We start from the raw sequence: 11,279 nt of genomic DNA, 5'->3' as shown, positions 1-11,279 counted from the left end.
CCCATCTCCAACTTGGTAATAACATCATAGTGTCATCTAAGGCAGAAAACCATCTCTAAATGCTAGATGATGCTTTATGCAATCCTCTTTTAAGTAACTTTGTACTGTACTCCCATAGTCAACCAATAACTGTTCAGAAAGAGTTTAGAGAGCTTGATTCAAAGTAGTTCCAGTGAACGTCATTGATTTCAAAGCAATAGTTTTCAGAGTCTTAAGACTGGTCGGAGTCCAATATCTCAAACTTTCTATAGAGATGGGAAAGAAATCTTGTCCACATTGAGTCACAATAAGCTCATGCCTTTGCTCATTCCATTTCTTCTATGCAAACTACCCCAAACTGCCCCAGACTACCCCAAACTACCCTACCCACTCAGTCCCTAAACATAACTACATTACAGTGACAGGAAAATCCCACAAGTCATCAAAGTCCAGGTTCAGTCTACTGTATATTAGCTTGGCATTATACTGCCACAGTCTCACGGACAACTGTTCCATCAAATTTGAGTATGTCTGAGAGAAAGGTATGCTGTTCATTGATGAAGCTTTTGAGGCTATGGTCTTCAGCGTCTCTAGACTTGAGGGAGACCAGTGTCCTAAAGTTTCTACAATGAGCGGGTAGAAATGACCACCTGTTTGAGTAACCACCCTGTCATGCTTCTCGTCTTTCTCTATTTTACCAGCTTCTGCTGCAGCACCTGGTTTTATGGCTGCCTTGGAGACATAGGATGGTTGCATAGAATTCCTCACTGACACATCAAAGAATGTGGGACGGCCCTCCAGGAAATCTGGGCGAAACACATCACCAGGTCGATTATTGCTTTCCCCTCCGCACTTTTGTTCCCGTTTGGAATCTCTGTTATCAACAAGCAGTGCATGCCAGATAACCTCGCTGATTGCATTATGCCGTTTTATGCGAAGAGGTCCATGTCCACAGCCAAGGACATGGTCACCAAAACAGTCCATGACATGTCCGCATGGACATCTTGCTGCTTGTTGACTGTCCGGAAAGATAGAGATTCCAAACCAGTATCTACATGCTAAAATATAATCATGTCGGAGCATGACCAGGCCGAGCTTTGGGTTAGGGATTGCCCTTAGCCACACTCCTGCATGAGGTGTAGAGATGGTATTAATACATGCTTGATGCGGAAGACTGAAACCCTCTTTCAGATTTGACAACAGATGAGAATCAATTCTTGATTGGATTTGACGTTGCGAAGCATTGGGAGATTGGGAGGGATCGTGTCACTTCCAAGATACTTGGGCAATATGTTCCTAGCGTGGTTCTCACCTGGAATGCAGACAGACGGACTGTTGGTGATGTCATCTAAGTCAGTTGTATTGGAAGCATTCTTGTCCAGGAAGAAGCTGACAAGGTTCCAAGAAAAGTTACAGCTTCCAAGACAGGCTGCAGAAGAGGTTGGTACAGCTTCTTTTAACCCAAGACCACCAACTTGCAGCGGAAGTGTAGCCTGATGCCATGCAGAATCAGAGATAGACGATTGAGTTATAACACCCAAAGATCTCCGGAGTCCTTTGTCAAAGTGTACAAACTGCTCACTGCCAAGACTTGGAGGAACAGTTCGTAGGAGACTGTTCAGTTTACAAGAACCCAGACAACTTCTCAAGAGGTGTAGTTCCACTTGCGGATTGTCCAGATCTGGGAGATGGCTTTGAGAATTCAGAACTTTATTGACAACTTTAGCAAGGGTTGAATCAATGAAATCATCTTTACCATATACTGGTGACCCAAGTAGAGTAGCGCCTCCCTCTGACTGATAGACTCATTTGATTTTAGATGGAAATTTGGGAAAGGTCTGATCGCCAGAGGGCTAGAAAACTTTACATTTATCAACATTGACCAGTAGGCCATATGAAGGGCCTTGTTGTAGTAGAGCAGCTAATAGCATTTTGACAGCCTGCCGGGTTCCACCAAAAGTGCCATTATCTAAGTACCAGAGAGAAAGTTCTATTCCTGGAATAGTGCCAACGTCATCCACACACACACACACACACACACACACACATATATATATATATATATATATATATATATATATATATATGATGAGGAAAATGATTCTCCAACTTTCTATCCTTCTCAACGCTGCTTCTCTCAAGAAGTTACAAAGTGTCCTCTTTGTGTGGTTGTCTCAAAGAACACGGAGTCTTTGTTCCGGCATATCAACTCATGTCATATAACTTATCGTCTGTTCCCGGATATGAATTTCCTTGAGTCTTACAATCGTTGCCTCTGTTCTGATTGTGGGTTTGCTTACGAGAAACGCTTTAGTCGGTGCTGTCGTTCTTTAGGATCAGGTATTTCCCGATGCAGAGGTGAAATGGTTGCACCTATGTTGTCTCCGTGGTTATGCGGTGAAACTTCACACCGCTGTACATCTGAATCTGCTGTCGATGGTGCTGAAGCTGCTGATGATGCTGAAGCTGTCGATAGTGCTGAAGCTGCCGATGGTACTGAAGTTGCCACTGAGATGCAAAGTCCTTGTGTTGAATAGGTAATCACTGACATAGTTCTAGACGGTATAGAAGCAGCTACTACTCTTGGCAAGCCCCATGGAGATGAAGAAGAAACGTTTTATTCTGTTATGAGTGAAATTGCCACTTTACCTGTAAACACCATTATGCACGTGCCAGCATATGTCCGACCACTTCTTGCCCAAGTTCTTGCTGATGAATTCAATCATTGCAACAGCAAAAATGGCATCTGGAATTTACAAGGCTATTTATGTTTGCCAAAGCTGTTCTCTGTTCCCCGCCCAGAGGAGGCAGAAGTAAACGGTGTGCAGTGAAAACAGTCTTGAATACACGCTTACTACGTTGGAAAGAAGGTGATCTTTGTGGTTTATGGCAGGAGGCGAAGGCTGAGGCCAGACCCCAAAAATTCTTGTCTGTACAGCACAATAACAGTATTCGGGCACTGAGATTGGCAAAAGAGGGCAGGTATGGTGATGCAATGCGTTCCTTGAGCTCCCAAGGTTGTGCATCTCATGACAATGAAGATGCACTAACAGATTTGCAACGTCGTCATCCAGATCATGTTCTCCCTACTTGGTGTGAATAATTACCTCCACCACTGGTAGCTGATTCAAGTACGGTCCTGTCTTGTTTACAAGCTTTTCCTAGAGCGTCTAGTCCTGGCTTTTCACAACTTCGTACTCAACACCTATTAGATGCCATCAAAGGCACCAATGTTCCAGCGGCTACTACTTGCCTTGATAATCTCACGAAGCTTATGAACTTGTTGTAGTCTGGGAAAGCTGATCGACGCATTGCACCTTGGCTACTTGGTGCACCACTAACAGCAATTCACAAGAGCAGTGGTGGGTTTCATCCTGTCGCAGTAGGTGATACTCTCCGTCGATTAGCAAGCAGAATTTGTTGTTTGTTTGCAAAACCCCACCTTCCTGAGCTATTTCTTCCTTACAGTCAAGTGGGTGTTGGGATCAAAGGAGGCCTTGAGAGTGTGGCTCACACAGTACGTACCATTGTTGATCGTCATAGCAGTTCAGAGGATTTCTGCTGCTTCAAGGTTGACGTGACTAATGCATTTAATGAATGCAGCAGGACTACGTTTTTGAAATGACTTGTGAAGGAGTTTCCAGAGCTGATGACATGGGTGCAGTGGTCATACCACACAAAGCAGAACTGAGGTTTGGCAACCACCGCATTGTTGCATCAGCAGGAGTACAGCAAAGAGACCCTCTAGGTCCTTTACTTTTTTCGCTGGTTATTATGGAACTTGTGGATGAGGTTGGCACTATTCCAAGAATAGAACTTTCTCTTTGATACTTAGATAATGGCACTTTTGGTGGAACCCGGCAGGCTGTCAAAATGCTATTAGATGCTCTACTACAACAAGCCCCTTCATATGGCCTACTGGTCAATGCTGATAAATGTGAAGTTTTCTGGCCCTCTGGCGATCAGACCTTTCCTGAATGTCCATCTGAAATCAAACGAGTCTATCAGTCAGAGGGAGGCGCTACTCTACTTGTGGCACCAGTATATGGTAAAGATGATTTCATTGATTCAACCCTTGCTAAGGTTGTTCATGAAGTTCTGAATTCTCAAAGCCATCTCCCAGATCTGGACAATCCGCAAGTGGAACTACACCTCTTGAGAAGTTGTCTGGGTTCTTGTAAACTGAACAGTTTCCTACGAACTGTTCCTCAAAGTCTTAGCAGTGAGCAGTTTGTACACTTTGACAAAGGACTCCGGAGATCTTTGGGTGTTATAACTCAATCGTCTATCTCTGATTCTGCATGGCATCAGGCTACACTTCCGCTGCAAGTTGGTGGTCTTGGGTTAAAAGAAGCTGTACCAACCTCTTCTGCAGCCTGTCTTGGAAGCTGTAACTTTTCTTAGAACCTTGTCAGCTTCTTCCTGGACAAGAATGCTTCCAATACAACTAACTTAGATGACATCACCAACAGCCTTTTCGTCTGCATTCCAGGTGAGAACCACGCTAGGAACATATTGCCCAAGTATCTTGGAAGTGACACGATCCCTCCCAATCTCACAAATGCTTCGCAACGTCAAATCCAATCAAGAATTGATTCTCATCTGTTGTCAAATCTGAAAGAGGGTTTCAGTCTTCCGCATCAAGCATGTATTAATACCATCTCTACACCTCATGCAGGAGTGTGGCTAAGGGCAATCCCTAACCCAAAGCTCGGCCTGGTCATGCTCCGACATGATTATATTTTAGCATGTAGATACTGGTTTGGAATCTCTATCTTTCCGGACAGTCAACAAGCAGCAAGATGTCCATGCGGACATGTCATGGACTGTTTTGGTGACCATGTCCTTGGCTGTGGACATGGACCTCTTCACATAAAACGGCATAATGCAATCAGCGAGGTTATCTGGCATGCACTGCTTGTTGATAACAGAGATTCCAAACGGGAACAAAAGTGCGGAGGGGAAAGCAATAATCGACCTGGTGATGTGTTTCGCCCAGATTTCCTGGAGGGCCGTCCCACATTCTTTGATGTGTCAGTGAGGAATTCTATGCAACCATCCTATGTCTCCAAGGCAGCCATAAAACCAGGTGCTGCAGCAGAAGCTGGTAAAATAGAGAAAGACGAGAAGCATGACAGGGTGGTTACTCAAACAGGTGGTCATTTCTACCCGCTCATTGTAGAAACTTTAGGACACTGGTCTCCCTCAAGTCTAGAGACGCTGAAGACCATAGCCTCAAAAGCTTCATCAATGAACAGCATACCTTTCTCTCAGACATACTCAAATTTGATGGAACAGTTGTCCGTGAGACTGTGGCAGTATAATGCCAAGCTATTATACAGTAGACTGAACCTGGACTTTGATGACTTGTGGGATTTTCCTGTCACTGTAATGTAGTTATGTTTAGGGACTGAGTGGGTAGGGTAGTTTGGGGTAGTCTGGGGCAGTTTGGGGTAGTTTGCATAGAAGAAGAATAGTAAATATATATATATATATATATATATATATATATATATATATATATATATATATATATATATATATATATATATATATATACACTGTGTATTGTTTTACAGTTTACTACAACATTGGTTTAAGACTGAGTCATGAAAGGAAATATGAAGAGGCTAAAAGGTCATTGTTTGCAGCACTGGAAATTCTAGAGTCAGCTCTAGGACAGCATCATCTCTACGTTGCATGGAGTTAGAAATGGTTTGATTTATTTGTAATCAAACAACTGTGTTAAGGTTTTTGTTTAATATTTTGTCACAGCTCTTTATTACCTCTCGTATTGTCATCATCGCAGTGACCACTGTGTCAAAGCCCGTTCTTTAATGCAAAGGGCTGTCGACATCATGATGCAGAAGTATGGCGGAAGCCATGATGCCACACAGACAAGTAAGTGAATGTTGGTATTTAGAGCATGCCGTGTGAGTTGAGATAACGTGATGTGTAGTGGTGGTGTTTAGAGCATGCAGTGTGAGTTGAGATAATGTGCTGTGTAGTGGTGAAGGCTCTAAAGACACTGAATGCTCCAGGAGAGGGAAGATGGGAATTCTATCTTTTCTGAGTTAATATCTCACCATGAATCTGGCGTCTACGCTCATGTTGGCCTCAAGTCTTGGAGACTTCTAGAGCCAAAGGACAGTGTTCTGGAGCCATTGAGTTTGGTTCTGTTGCCATGGTAACAACAGCCTTGCTTATCCCTATAATGTAATGTGTTGGTCAACACATCCGGGGTATACTGGCTTACCAGTTAACTGTGACTACTGAGGATTAATTTAGTAGTAAATCTCAGACAGAGACAGAACTGTTGCTGTTTAAAAGCGATAGAAGATGTGTTGCAGTTGCTATCCACTGGCAGCTGCATTTGTACCTCTAGCTAGAGTGCTTTCAATAATATGTGATGTAACTCCTATAGAAAAGCATTAAGTTGTCACACAAAACACAGAATGAAATTGTAGTATATTTGGTCTTCTACTCAGTACGTACCTACCCAGACTACAGCACGTTACCTACTCGCTCCAAACCCAAGGTCCCGGAGTATCCAGGTCTATGACAACACGCTATGACATCCCTCCTCCTCTAGATAAAACACAACTGTTGTTTAACTAACGAACAATTTTTCCACAAAACTTAACTTAATCTAATCATTCTTTTTAAAGGTCTAGTCGCTAGGGTGCCTTCCTGATACGAGAGGACAGCCGCAACGATGTCTCGTTTGCTGGATTCGAATTATTGCCCGGTCCGATTTCATCTCTCTCCCCTGGTCCTAGTTTTTCCTGAATCTCTGGTAATCTAAATGGAAAGGGTTCGTTTTGCTCAGTCGCTTCTTCTTCGGGAAGAGTATTCTCATAGTCAATACCGATATCGCTCCTCTTCAGGGCCGGCGGAGCAGGGTAGGCCGGGTGGGCCATGGCCCACCCATCGTTCGAAAATGGGACTTCCACCAACAGGCGTTTGTGGAAAACTTCCGGAAAATGGTATAAGTGATTACATAAATTAGTTATTGTTTACCTCTGCAGATGAGACAAGCCAACCATAATTCGGAAGTTTACAGCGGGAGGTCTGGGACGGGCAGAACATGCCTCGCTCCACCCTACGGCTTTAGTCAAAAGTTGTCAAGTGGGCGGAGCCCAGCCAAGCAAGGCCTGGCCCACCCAACATCTGGAGGGCTCCGCCGGCCCTGCTCTTGTAATCCCTCGTTAACCCCGGCCTTTTCGTGAATTCTTCGTCCTCTCTCCCTTCTATGCTGGCTTTCTTTGATATGTTCGCGTGATCCTTCTGATAACTCGATCAATGTGTGCTGGCGCAGTCTGAGATGGTCTATATGTTTTCGTATGATACGACCATCTTCCAGTTCGCACTGGTATGATACTGGTCCCGTCTTTTCCGTCATCCAGGTTGAAATACAGCGAGGTCCCGTTCCAAAGTTCCGGACAAAAGACCCTTGCCCCGTTGCCATTTCCGGCTTTGGCATCTATTATCGTGATTTTCTTCTCTATGAGTCGAGTTTGATGCATGGTCTCCTTCCCACAAGTAGCTCTGCTGACGTTGAGCCTGTCTGTGGTGGCGTGCAGCGTATTGCGGTATGCCAACAAATTTTTGCAGCTTTTCATTCAAGCTTCTTGTTTCCAGCGTCCTTAGTCTATCCTTGAGGGTTTGCATGTACCGCCCGTTCGGCTACTCCGCTAGACGACGGATGATAATTATAAGGTGCTGATTTTGTATGGAATATTCCTTGACTCTCGCAAAACGTACGAAATTTGCTACTTGTAAAGCACGTGCCGTTGTCCGATACCAACTTTTCGGGAATTCCATGCATTGCAAACAACGTCTTCAGATTCTTGAGCGTGACTTCTGTCGTAGCCGACTGGGTTGCATATACGTCCAACCACTTCGAAAACGCATCAACAATGACAATGAACATTCTCCCCATGAACTGTTCCGCATAATCTACGTGAATGCGCGACCAGGGTCTTTCCGGCCATAACCATGGGTGTAGCGGAGCCCGAGGTGGTGCCTTTACGTGTTATTGACATATTCACATGCTCGCACAGTTTCTTTCAGATCGTTGTCCAATCTCAGCCACCACAGATAACTTCTCGCAGCAGCCTTCATCTTGGTCATGCCAGGGTGCTGCGTATGCAGTTCGGCAATGATTGGTGGACGCTGCAACCATAGGAATGATCACTCGATCGCCCACAACACACAGCCCTCTCGGACGAAAAGTTAGTCGCGTCTTCTCCAGTATGGTAGTAATTCATTATCCACTGCTCTAGGCCACTCTTCCAGGGTATTGCGTGGCACTCTGCTCATCCTCATCCATGGGTCTTTTCTTGTCTTGGGCCTTATGTCTTTGGCTGTCACCGGGGTCGTAGCCAAGTAATCTATTGCTAGAATTTTCTCTTCCTCTATCTGATCGTTGTCTGCAGTGGCTTCCATTGGGAGCCTACTCAAAGCATCTGCACAGAAGTTATCTTTTCCGGGTATATATTTGATTGTATATTGATAAGACGCCACTGTCAAGGCTCATCGAGTGAATCCTGCTAGATGCCAAAGCAGGTACCGATCTGTTTTCATCAAACAAGCGTAGTAATGGTTTATGATCGGTCACTACTGTGAACAATCGACCAAAAACATAGTTATGAAACTTCTTTACTGCGAAGATCAACGCCAACCTTTCTTATCTATCTGTGCGTAGTTCTTCTCCGCTTTGGTTAGCGTGCGAGAGACGAACGCAATCGGTCTTTCCTCTCCATTTGGCATTCTGTGGGCTAATACCGCACCCACTCCATGCGGCGATGCGTTACAGATGACTAAACTCGGCTTCGTTGGGTCAAAGTGTACTGCGACCTTTGACGTTGAAAGTGCCCTAAACTACTTGATAGGTAATGGTGAGTTTTCTAGTATCACAGGCACTAAGTTGCAACTTTTAGTTATTCAAACATTATTGACAAAAGTAAGTGTTCAGAAGTTGAACGATTGTATGAAGCATTTGAGGTACTGTAATACCAAAAATCTTAAAGTATAGTAAATATAGAAACCCAGCTTAAATATAGCGATTACCGGAATCCTAATACTGTACCGCCTCGTCACTCGTACAGTATCGAGAATAGAGTTCTGCTGCTATAGTCTGATATACGGATGCAAACTAGTATAGTAATCATTACTACGTGGCTTCATGCATCAAGCCACCAATAGACAACAACGCCACTTATATACTATAAGTTTTAAGCTACAATGACGAAACGTAGTCTGCAGGTCACAAAGTAAGCAAACAGTTAGTTAGAGCCACAACAGCATGCAGTACAATTGCTAGCTTGTACAGTCTTGAACCTGGTCGTCCAATGTTTTAGGGATAGTTTTCAATGGATAGTACATATACTGTTCTCTGCAAACAGAAAGTGTAAGCATTACGTTTACGTACGCGCGCTGCAACATACCTGCGAACGAGCATGCAAACGCACAACACACGCATCACGTATGCGCCAATAAACCATCTCTCCTAGAGAGGATATTTATGCATTCTACGCACGATAGACGCACACGTTCATGCAGACACTAAACGTGAGTAACATTTTGCTTCCAGCCTTTTTCTTCACAATGACTGCCACAACTGCTATAGCTAGCAATACGAGAACTCCACCACATCCAGCTATGATCCCAATCCTAGCTACGATCCCAATCCTAGCACCGTCGTTATTTTTTTAGAAATGCGACAAGATTGAGTTTGTCCAGCGCATGTGCTTGAGTTACGAAAATTATCCACAACATCACACAAGAGACCTTTTCCATAACTTTCTCTTTCTTCGACGTTGCTGATGCTGAAACAATGTTGCGTCATACAGCACGATCGTGAAACAATATAGTTTTACAGATTTATACCAATTTAAAAGATCGTTGCATTCGGTACAGTTCTTGTAGCCACGTAGACGATTGTTGGACTCGCACGACGGTATCATACAAACTAAACGTATAAAATTGCTTTTGCAAATTCCATAGAGGTTTAGTTTGGTGGCAGTAGAGCTGAGTGGTGACGACTTGGAAGCTAGATCTTCAAACTCGGCGACAATCCAGTCGGGAGACGGACGAGAATTTGTACAACCGTCAACATTCGGAAGACGGCATTTTGTTAGAGAGAACTCTCCACCCACCATGATTGACGTACTCTCCATATAACAAAAGTTAGGCATTTTAACAGTATGGTCAGACAGTCGTCAGTAGCTTCTCGACAATCCTAGGCATGCATAAGCATCCTAATATGGTACGTTTGTGTGTGTGTGTGTGTGTGTGTGTGTGTGTGTGTGTGTGTGTGTGTGTGTGTGTGTGCGTGTGTGTGTGTGTGTGTGTGTGTGTGTGTGTGTGTGTGTGTGTGTGTGTGTGTGTGTGTTGTGTTGTGTTGTGTGCGTGCGTAAGTATGTGCGGGCATACGTTCGTGTGTGTGCGTAAATTTTTGCAAACTCCAACTTTCGCTTACCGCAAAAAGATACCTGGCGGCTGCGTTTGGCCATGGATGCAATTTTAGCCTAAGGCTACAAATCGCTCTAACCCTAACCGTATCCCTAACCCTAACCTTACTCCAAACCCTACCTTAACCCTTTCCTTAACTTTTAACCCTAGATATATAATCGTAAGATAAAACAAACTATTATATTTAATCCGGCGGTGAGATAAACACAATTAAGCCATGGTAGTATAAACATCCTATAGTATACCATCTTTTAGCCGGGAGGTTATATAGTATACTGTATCCGGGGGATAAAAATCTAGGGAGATGAATCATAATGGTACATTGGAACGTTGAAGTTTGGTGAGATGAACGGCGCAAGGAGCAAGCGTAGAAGGGAGGGACTTTGCACAGAACGGTCGCGACAAGTTTGCGAATGACCAAGTATTCAAACCTTTGTTCTCGAACAGGACATAGGTCCTTACAGTGCCGTATGAGATTTACGACCTGTTATGTTTGTAACAAGATGGAACATTTTAAGCAGCGTGTCAGTCTCAACTGAACTAGAAAACAGCAGGGCAGTACTAATGAATTCACGAGAATCTAAGGGCACGGTTTCCAGCCCAGAGAAAGATGAAGAAGCGCTACCGGTGAACCTGCAGAATTTTGGAGGAGGAATGAGAGAGATGGAATCGCCTGTCTACTTGGTGATCAGAGTGCAACGGTAAGAGCTCAAGAGCAGTGGTGTAGATAGTCTTGCGTAGCCAGACCCCTTTCCGTCGCGTCATGCTTCTGGGCGAAAATGGGTCTGGTGATCAGCCTTTGATGTCGCTGTGTGCCGCGTAGC

At 44.2% G+C, this 11,279-nt stretch overlaps 1 long non-coding RNA gene across 1 annotated transcript in view; it reads left to right on the top strand.

The window, feature by feature from the left end:
* The window catches only part of LOC134178177 (uncharacterized), a 7,354-nt gene extending 1,675 nt beyond the window's left edge, over positions 1–5,679 (top strand). Inside the window, exon 3 of the long non-coding RNA XR_009969594.1 lies at positions 5,559–5,679. This is a non-coding gene — a long non-coding RNA (uncharacterized LOC134178177). The remainder of the gene's footprint in view (positions 1–5,558) is intronic.
* The last annotated feature ends 5,600 nt before the right edge of the window (positions 5,680–11,279 follow it).

This window comes from Corticium candelabrum, chromosome 4 (assembly GCF_963422355.1).
Source record: "Corticium candelabrum chromosome 4, ooCorCand1.1, whole genome shotgun sequence".
Classification (NCBI taxonomy): domain Eukaryota; kingdom Metazoa; phylum Porifera; class Homoscleromorpha; order Homosclerophorida; family Plakinidae; genus Corticium; species Corticium candelabrum.
The sequence above is the reverse complement of the archived record's forward strand: the minus strand, read 5'-3'. Positions and strand labels throughout refer to the sequence as shown.